The 9,706-nt window shown below is 44.1% G+C and overlaps 1 protein-coding gene across 1 annotated transcript in view; it reads right to left on the bottom strand.

The window, feature by feature from the left end:
* Positions 1 to 9,706, bottom strand: part of ASTN2 (astrotactin 2) — a 627,871-nt gene that overhangs the window by 152,879 nt on the left and 465,286 nt on the right.

The following is a 9,706-nucleotide window of genomic DNA, read 5'->3' as shown; positions in this document are numbered from 1 at the left end:
ATCAAACCTATCCATTCCGAAGGAAATCAGCCCTGAGTGCTCACTAGAAGGACAGATCCTGAAGTTGAGGCTCCAGTACTTTGGCCACCTCATGAGAAGAGAAGACTCCTGGAAAAGACCCTGATATTGGGAAAGATGGAGGGCACAAGGAGAAGGGGATGGCAGAGGATGAGATGGTTGGACCGTGTTCTCAAAGCTACCAACATGAGTTTGACCAAACTGCGGGAGGCAGTGGAAGATAGGAGTGCCTTGCGTGCTCTGGTCCATGGGGTCACGAAGAGTTGGAAACGACTAAACAACAAAGTTGGTAGTACTTTCCCCACTACGGAATCCTTTTAATTTCCCAACCATGTTGGTGCAGCCCACCCATCACAAACACTTCATCACCACAGTCCTGGTTTGAAATCAACCCCTCTCCCCACCAAACCAGGACCTCATCCATCCTTACAGTGCCAACAGAGCCCTAGTGCTCAACATGTGTTAATTTGTGCGTGCGTGTGTGCAAGAGAGAGACTGACTTTGAGCCCATTGATCATTATGAAGCTGAACTGCTGCAATTGCAGGAAACCTGACTTGAAGCTAAAACTTGTCTCCTAGCATTCTATGTTCATGAACCTTTTGTTTTGAACAGCAGCGATAGCGTTGCTGGATGGGAACTGATCGAGATTTGTTTTTGATTCATGACTTTTGTGTTGTCTCTTGCTTGGGGAAAAAAATGTCTTGGAAAGTCATGTTTCTTGTTGATGTTTTGCTAGGGGAAGGAGAAATTGGGAGTAAACGAGATCAAATCTGACAAACGATATGTTTAACCCTGCACCTTCAATATCCAGCATTCCACACCGCTGCACTGCCTGATGGGTTTCGACTAGCTGCACTGTACGGAAAAGCTACTTGTCCGTAAGATGGGGGAAGGCAGCTTTTTATTTCATTACAGGGGATCTCTCTTCTCCCCCCCCCCCGCCCCGCGCCATGGCTTCACGTCTCAATTCCTTTCACAACAAAATGCTATGTTGCCAGCGATGCCGCGAGGCCTTATTTAAGGTAACAGACGGGTTTGCTCATCAGCCAATGGGCATATGGCTTGGGTCAGATGAAGCGTGAAACCACAGCTGGGTGAATTAGCACACCCCAGGCATGCCCATATGGGACAAGAAACACACCCTCTGATGTAACTGAAATGTCTTAGAGAGAAAGGAAACCAGCTCGTTAAGCATAAATAGGACACAGTTGCCCAGCGCTAATCTGCCAGAATTAACGGTGTTAACTTCCAGCGGTGCCTTTGCAGAAATGCTGGGGCAGGGGAAATGATTTCAAGCTGGTTCTGTAGTGGCTTGGTTTGCTGGAGGGAGAAAGAAATTCACAGCTCACCAAAGCTCCAGTTATCATGGCCCTTGCATTCTCAACGTGGGCTGGGGAAGGCCAAGGTTCTGCATATGCATTTGTGCTCTGGCTGTGCCAAGCAAGAGTGGAGTGTTAATTGGTATGAAATCCTTTGGATGTGACAGGTATTATGTAGAACAGAGAGGATCACTACGCTCCCACTGTAGTTGCAAGAGCTGGATATATAGATAGCTTTCCTACTAATTTACGCTTGCAAAAAGGGGGACTGGCAGGCTGCTCTCTCTTCAAGCTTCCTTTTAGGTTTTTTTCCCTGAAGACAGTTCAGGGAAGGCAGGGTTATACAGGTGAAACTTGAAAAATTAGAATATCGTGGAAAAGTCCATTTATGTAGCTACTGGAGTTTAATATATGAGATAGACTCATGACATGCAAAGCGAGATATGTCAAGCCTTTATTTGTTATAATTGTGATGATTATGGCGTACAGCTAATGAAAACCCCAAAGTTGAAATTGTGAATTTGGGGTTCTCATCAGCTGTACGCCATAATCATCACAACTATAACAAATAAAGGCTTGACATATATCGCTTTGCATGTCAGGAGTCTATCTCATATGTTAGTTTCACCTTTTAATTTGAATTACTGAAAGAAATGAACCTTTCCACGATATTCTAAGAGTTTCACCTGTAGTTAAGGTGATGGATACCAAAAAAACGTGCAGGAGTGTAAATAATTAAGGGGCACATCCCACACACACACACACACACTAACACACTTGCCTGACTGTAGCACCTAGAAACACCACAGGTGTGCTAGTGTGGCTCTGTAACTCTGTCCTAAAGATCCCAGAGTCTGCACTTGGAATGGATTTTGCAGACTGTGTGTGTTTGTGTGTACAGTGGTGCCTCGCAAGACGAAATTAATTCGTTCTGCGAGTGCTGTCGTATAGCGAAAATTTTGTCTTGCGAAGCACCAACGGGGGAAGAGCAGTTTGACGGATTTTTTTTTTAAAAAAAAATCAGCATTTTTTTTGTCTTGCGAGGCAAGCCCATAGGAAAATTCGTCTTGCGAGGCATCCTTCCGCTAGCGAATGCCTTTCGTCCAGTGGGGCACCACTGTATTCTCTTAATGACGTGCAGTTGTGTGATGTGAAGAAGAGGAAGAGAGTAGAGGGGAATAATATTCATACAATAATGATTATGATTATTTATCAGATTTATATAGCGCCCTAACCTGCAGGTCTCAGGGCGGCTCACAGGGTAAAATCAGAATATAGAACCACAAAATACATAATCAAAATAAAAACAAAAACAACCCAATAACACACACTCACATTATAAAAGGGCATGCACACAAAAGCTCATACCAAGAACAAACACAGTTGGTCTCTAAGGTGCTACTGAAAAGAATTTTCTATTTTGTTTCGTAAAAGGGCATAATTAGGGAGAAAGAAGACCTGGATGATAGTATTGGTGAGCTGAGAACTTGTCCCTCTGCTATTGGGACCCTTACCCAAACCTTAACTTTTTTAAAAAGCTGCTATATTTCCGAGTTTCATCATCATGAGAAACAGAACCTTGTTTTACCTCCAACATAAGCAGACCTTTTCATGCTGGTTTGTACATGAGGTACTACATAATGATCTGCAGCACAGTGAAAGGGTACTATTTTTATTTTTAAGATGATTTGATTGCAGCCAAATATTGCTTCAAAATTAGGTGGATTGTGCCACCTCATGAGAAGAGAAGACTCCCTAGAAAAGACCCTGATGTTGGGGAAGATGGAGGGCACAAGGAGAAGGGGACGACAGAGGATGAGATGGTTGGACAGCGTTCTCGAAGCGACTGGCATGAGTTTGGCCAAACTGCGGGAGGCAGTGAAGGATAGGCATGCCTGGCGTGCTCTGGTCCATGGGGTCACGAAGAGTCGGACACGACTGAATGACTGAACCACAACAACAACAAATTATGGTAATATCCCAAATACAGGGACAGTGACCCACAATCCCAGTTGTGTGAATGAAATGGAAAGCTGATGGTGTGGACTGCCCCTTCCTGTGTGGGATTTAGCTTTAATGGTTGGGCCCTGCCAGTGGGGCATTTATGCCAAATTGAGAGACAAAGAATGGCTTCAGTATGTAGAAACAACTGAGATTGCAAATAATCACCTGGATTGGGGTATGTGTGTGTCTCTTCTGTCTAATTGCTGTGCTGCCTTCACCCACGGCACATTACATTTATGGCTGCCGCCTATCAATATTTATTTATTTATTTTGCAATTTTGAAATGTTTGCTTTTTATGAGCTGGCTGTTGCAGGCAGCCTGCGCCAGACTGATTCGCAGAAGCAATATTGTGTTTTATAAATAAGCACTTGCCGCATACGCTGTTCCAGGGAGCATCTTTTGTAGTCCATATACCACTACAGAGAGCATTTGAGAAAGCCGTAGGTTCATTTAAGTGGACTTAAAGCCCACTCTGTTCTGCTGACGGAGCACTTGACTGCCTTGGCTTTAGCCAAATAGCCACATTGCAGTTTAAGCGAAGCCCACCATCTGTTCCACTCCCGACAGCAAATAGGCAGAGGGGAGAGGAACGGCACATTTTAGTTTATGGTGCATTTGTGATTCACAGAGGTCCGCCCCACATGCTCGCTGTATGGTGTGTGTGTGTGGGGGGGGGGGCTCTTACTTTGCATCTGCTCTGCTGTCCTGTTTTCAGCACAGATGGAGAAAGACACAGGACGTTTCTACCCCAGCTGCAGTCCACGTTCCTCTCTTGGCAAAGCAGAACACTCTGAATTGGCCTTTCCTGCTTTGGTGAGGAGAGAATTGCTTTTGCAAGCAGCTGCTAAGCCAGAGCAATGGGTTTTTACTGAGTGATGACTCACATGGGCTATATGTTTAAAACAGGATCATACAACTTGAAACAGTCTTGGCTTCCCCCAAAAGAATCCTGGGAAATGTAGTAAGCTAAGGGTGTTGAATGGAGAAGGCACTGGCAAACTACTCCAGTACTTTGCCAATAAAACTATGGACATAAAGGAGAAGCTTTGAGAAGAAAGTGAGAGTTTCCAAGGCATGCTCTGGTTCATGGGGTCACGGAGAGTCAAACACGACTAAGACAACTAAACAACAACAACAAGGGTGTTGAGAGTTGTTACGAGACCCCTGTTCCCCTCACAGAACCACTGTTCTCAGAGAAGAGGGAAATATTACTATTATTTTCATAAAATGTATATACACCCAAACCTCAGAACTCGAACAGCTCTGCTGCCGGACGTTTCAGTTCCTGAACGCCAAAAACCCGGAAGTGTTCCGGTTCTCGAACGTTCCTCGGAACTCGAACGTCCAAAGCAGCTTCCGCTTGAGTGCAAGAAGCTCTTGCAACCGATCGGAAGCCGCGACTCTGAACCTGAAACGTTTCGCAAGTCAGGTGGTCTTTTGGAATGGATTACATTTGAGTTTTGACTGTACTGCTCAATTGTAATAAAACCTCAAAGCAGTTTACAAAAATATTGTTAAACCACTCCGAGAATTGTTAGCTCGTGTGAGGGGAATAGCGAACTGCAGTTTAACAAGCTTCAGATTCCTTGGGGGAAATGATGAGCGCTTAAAGTAGTATGATAATGCTCCGAATGTATAATACCAACCATAGCTCCATTAATTTCAATGGCTCGTCGGTTACACACGTGTGTGTTTGTGTGTGTGTGTCCATGTGCATGCACACTTACGTTTACAAAAAGGACCAGAAACAAAGGTTGCATCATATCCTCAGCCCCTAACAGGAATGCTGCTGTTCCTTGGGTCTATCTTCCTCTTTCAACTGAGATGAAGTGTTTCCCTTCTGTACAGCTGAGCACGCTCAGCTCCCTTGGGGCTACATTGGTTCCACACATCTCATCCCATCATGTTTCTCTTAACTTAAAAATGTCTACACATCTGTGTATGTAGGGAGGCACACCTAAGTGTTGTAGAAACCATTTTGAGTTTGCCCCTGTATCGCTTCCAACACTGATAGGCACTCATTCACCCACGTTCGCTACTGGTATACACATATGTGGATTAATAAACAGCTGCGTAACTGTTTTGTCACTTGCACAAATAATGTGTTTTGCTGTGCCTTTTGTTTCTGGGTGTGTGCTTGAGGGTGCATTGTGTTTTTTAGAAGGCTGAGTAATAGAGAGAAAATTGAATTAAATGTTCCCTGCAAAAATAATAATAAGAGAAAAAGATGGTGTTATTAAAAACACTTCATCTCCTCTCTCGCCTCCTCCCTCCCCCTTAATGGCAGGTCTGTTTCACAAGGTCTTAAAAACAAATTATGCTTGGTAGGTAGGGAAGAAACAGAAGCATTCTCTCTTGTGCTATTAGGAGATGCAGTAATTGCAACAGCAGCAAACAGAAATTCCTGTGGGCGTACACAGGGTAACTTCATCAAGTTTGATTTCCTGCTACTCAGATATTAGGGGTTTCTTTTCCTTTCTTGTATTGACTCCTATTATTTCTTAAACACAAAAGGAAGCAGCCTGAACACAATCTCTCTCTCTCTCTCCCCCCCCCCCTTCAGCAGCAGCTGCAGGAGCAGAAATTTTAGGTAAAGGTAGGGCTATTTAAGAAGACCCCCACCATCTCCTCTAAAGCATTAAGAAGCAAAGAGTTCATATTTTCTCTATGTGTTTTCGGTGTATAGGAATCTATCTTATACTGACTCAGACCACTGGTCCATCAAGCTCAGTACAGTGTACACTGACTGGCAGCAGCTCTGCAAAGTTTTGGGTAGGGACCTGGTGCTTCCGGGGCTTGAACCTGGAACTTTCTGTGTGCAAAGCAGACAGAACTACCACTGAGTTATGGCTCTTCTCTTGATCTTCCAATGAAGGACTCTGGGTATCTTCACCTAGATCAGGGACACATACCTTTAGTGGTAGCTCTCAAGCTTGGGCTTTGAATCTCAGGTAAATTAATCCCATAGTCAACAGTCAGTTTCTGAGGATATACTCAGCCACACCTATATAAACATGATTTTCTGCTTAAATGGTGAACTAATGGGGTGGCGCTGTGGGTTAAACCACAGAGCATAGGGCTTGCTGATCAGAAGGTCGGCGGTTTGAATCCCTGTGAAGGGGTGAGCTCCTGTTGCTCGGTCCCTGCTCCTGCCAACCTAGCAGTTCGAAAGCACACAGTGCAAGTAGATAAATAGGTACCATTCAAGCGGGAAGGTAAACGGTGTTTCCGTGCGCTGCTCTGGTTCGCCAGAAGCGGCTTTGTCATGTTGGCCACATGACCCGGAAGCTGTACACCGGCTCCCTCGGCCAATAAAGCGAGATGAGCGCCACAACCCCAGAGTCGGACACGACTGGACCTAATGGTCAGGGGTCCCTTTACCTTTTAATGTATGTGAATTTTTCTTCAGTGAAGTATCCTGCCATATTTTATTATAGTAATAATCTAAATTATCAAAATCTGAAATCTTCCCCCCAAAAAATGCCTATTGTGGCTCCAGCAGCCATGAGAAGACAGAGAGTTTTCTGTTTTTGATACTTGAATCAAGAGTGACATCTTTACCTTTAATGGGGTGTCCCATGGCTCAGCTGTGACATCTTTTTCGCCAAGTGTGTCGTTTTACAGCATTTTACAATATTGGTAGATCTTGTGTGATTAATTTAAACAGTGTTGGAGAGCCTGTAACCCTTCAGATGCTGGACTCTAACTCCCTGCCACCCCCCTCACCCCTCTGTGCATGGCTAGTGGTCAAGGATGATGGTGGTAACTGGAGGACTTCTGGAAGGCTAAATGTTCCCCGTCCCTGTTTTAGAGCGATGGAGATGTGTCTCTGTGATGACAACAGTCATTCCACTAATCTTCCATCTCAGAACTCTGCCCTTTTTCTTAGGCATGTTGCTTAAGGTATAGAGGCTCAGCAACAGGTTCAATCCTCAGCATCTCCAAGCTGGGGAAGAACATGGAGAGAGCTACTCAGAGTAGACAATATGAATCAGTCCAGGACAGCTGCATATGTTTAGGATGGTATGATTGAGGCAGACGGTGGCTGGTGTAATGGCTGTCCCCCAGTGAAATGTTCCCCAAACAAATTCTTTCTCCTTTTTTTTAAAGGTCGGGGTAGTTTCTCTCCTGCCCTCACACTGGTGAAGCAATGCAAGAGGAATTAGATGACAGAATGGCAGATACCAGAAACATGATCACTCATTGGTGTTTTGTTGTCTTGGTCTTGTGGTTTCAATTAGTATACAGGTATAACTGAGGACCAGTGTGGTATAGGAGTTAGAGCAGTGATGCCTGGGTTAAAATCCTTACTCAGCCTTAGCTTAGCCAGATGACACTCAGCCTTACAGGATTGTTGTGAAGTTGTGGGAGGTGGAGAGCGAGAGAGAGAGAGGATAACAATGGTTGGCTCTATGGTGGAAGAATAAGGCATTAAAAAAATGATAAGCAAAGAAACAATAACCTGGTTTCAACCCTCACAAACCCTCTCAGCTGCAGTTGTTATGCTACTTTCCAAAAAGGAACTCTACATTATTTGAAAGCCAGGTTATTGAAAGCAAAAATGCCACAACACCCTGCCCTGACACAAGATGCAAAGATGCTTATTTGCATAAAGGTAAAGGGACCCCTGACCATTAGGTCCAGTTGCGGACGACTCTGGGGTTGTGGCACTCATCTCACCTTACTGACCGAGGGAGCCGGCGTACAGCTTCTGGGTCATTTGGCCAGCAGGACTAAGCCGCTTCTGGCGAACCAGAGCAGTGCACAGAAACACCATTTGCCTTCCCGCTGGAGCGGTACCTATTTATCTACTTGCACTTTGACGTGCTTTCAAACTGCTAGGTGGGCAGGAGCTTATTTGCATACTTTACAATAAATCTTTCTGTTGGTCAGGGTGTGACAACCTTCTTTTTGCTTCCCATGGTCACAGTGGCAAACTGGAGAACTGACTGTGGGCACCACACACAAATACTGTCCTCTTGGATTCTTCTTCCAAACTTAAGGTCATGGGGAATGGGGAGCCCTGTGGTACACCAAGAAACACCTCTGTGGGCACATGTGCCCATGGGCACCACACTGGCAACCCCTGGTGTATTGTCATCAGTAAAGAAGTGAGATGCAGAAGAGTAAAGGTTTCTCTTTGTGGGAACGGACATTACATTTTTTTTTTTAAAAAAAAAAGAAAGCTACTGAGTGGAATTCACTGAGGCACAAATCCCTCAACCAAGCTGAACTTTACTACACAAATCTGCATTGCTAACCTACAGGATTCAGTCTAGTTTACTCATTCATACCATCATTTTAATCAACAATTTGTAAGTCTTCCCAGAAATCACACAGTGGGTAAGATCAATGACATGGAAGGAGGAGCACACACTCACTTTTTCCCACTCTCTAGTAAGGCAGCACCAGCAAGTTGTCATTTATCATTGTTTAAGACCGAAGCAGATGAGTTAGATGAGTTCTGAATGCATTTAGATGAGTTCTGAATGCATTTTATACAAAATACAACACATAGGGAAACACGGGAGGGAAAAAGACTGTCTGGGAAATGGTTGGGAGGGTCACACTGTTTTGCATCCAGCTTGTGGATTTCATCCACCTGCACCGTCTTGCATCAGGTTGCCTATGCACAATAACTTGCCTATGTACAATAACTTTAAAGCACATTTTAAACACTCCCACCCACCCCCACCCAAGAACTATGTGCACTGCTGCTTATCACCCACAGAGTTGCAATTCCCATCAATCTGTAACAAACTACAGTGCCCGGAATTCTTGGGAGCAGGGGGTGATATTCTTCAAATGTACAGGTGAAACTCGAAAACTTAGAATATCGTGGAAAAGTCCATTTATGTAAGCAATTGTTTTCATTAGCTACTGGAGTTGAATATATGAGATCAGGGTCGGAGCGAGGCGGGCGGGCCGCCCCGGGTTCCGTAATGGAGGGGGTGACAAATTATAAAGGAACAATTTTTTAAAAAAAATAGGAATTTTTTTTTTGGAAAATTTTTTTTGTATTTTTTTTTTTGAATGCCTGCTCCGAAGGTCTTATCTTACTATACTAGGGATTATATATCTATATATGAAATTTCATGCATATCGGTTAATATCTTGACCCTCCTCCACCAAAATAGCTGTTCACTTGGCTGTTTTCCTATGTCATGAAAGCTGAAATTTCAGTTCAGAGAACACTTACTGTTACCAACCCTAACACTGTGGAAAGCCATCTAATTAGACTTTAATTTGAATTGGAGATTTTTTAGGAGGTGATTTAATTATTGTTTGATTTTATACCAATGTTATGAATCTGATGTTAGCCACCCTGAGCCCGACTTCAGCCGGGGACGGTGGGATATAAAT

Source organism: Lacerta agilis, chromosome Z (genome assembly GCF_009819535.1).
Source record: "Lacerta agilis isolate rLacAgi1 chromosome Z, rLacAgi1.pri, whole genome shotgun sequence".
NCBI classification, from domain to species: domain Eukaryota; kingdom Metazoa; phylum Chordata; class Lepidosauria; order Squamata; family Lacertidae; genus Lacerta; species Lacerta agilis.
This window is presented reverse-complemented; position numbering and strand designations above follow the sequence as displayed.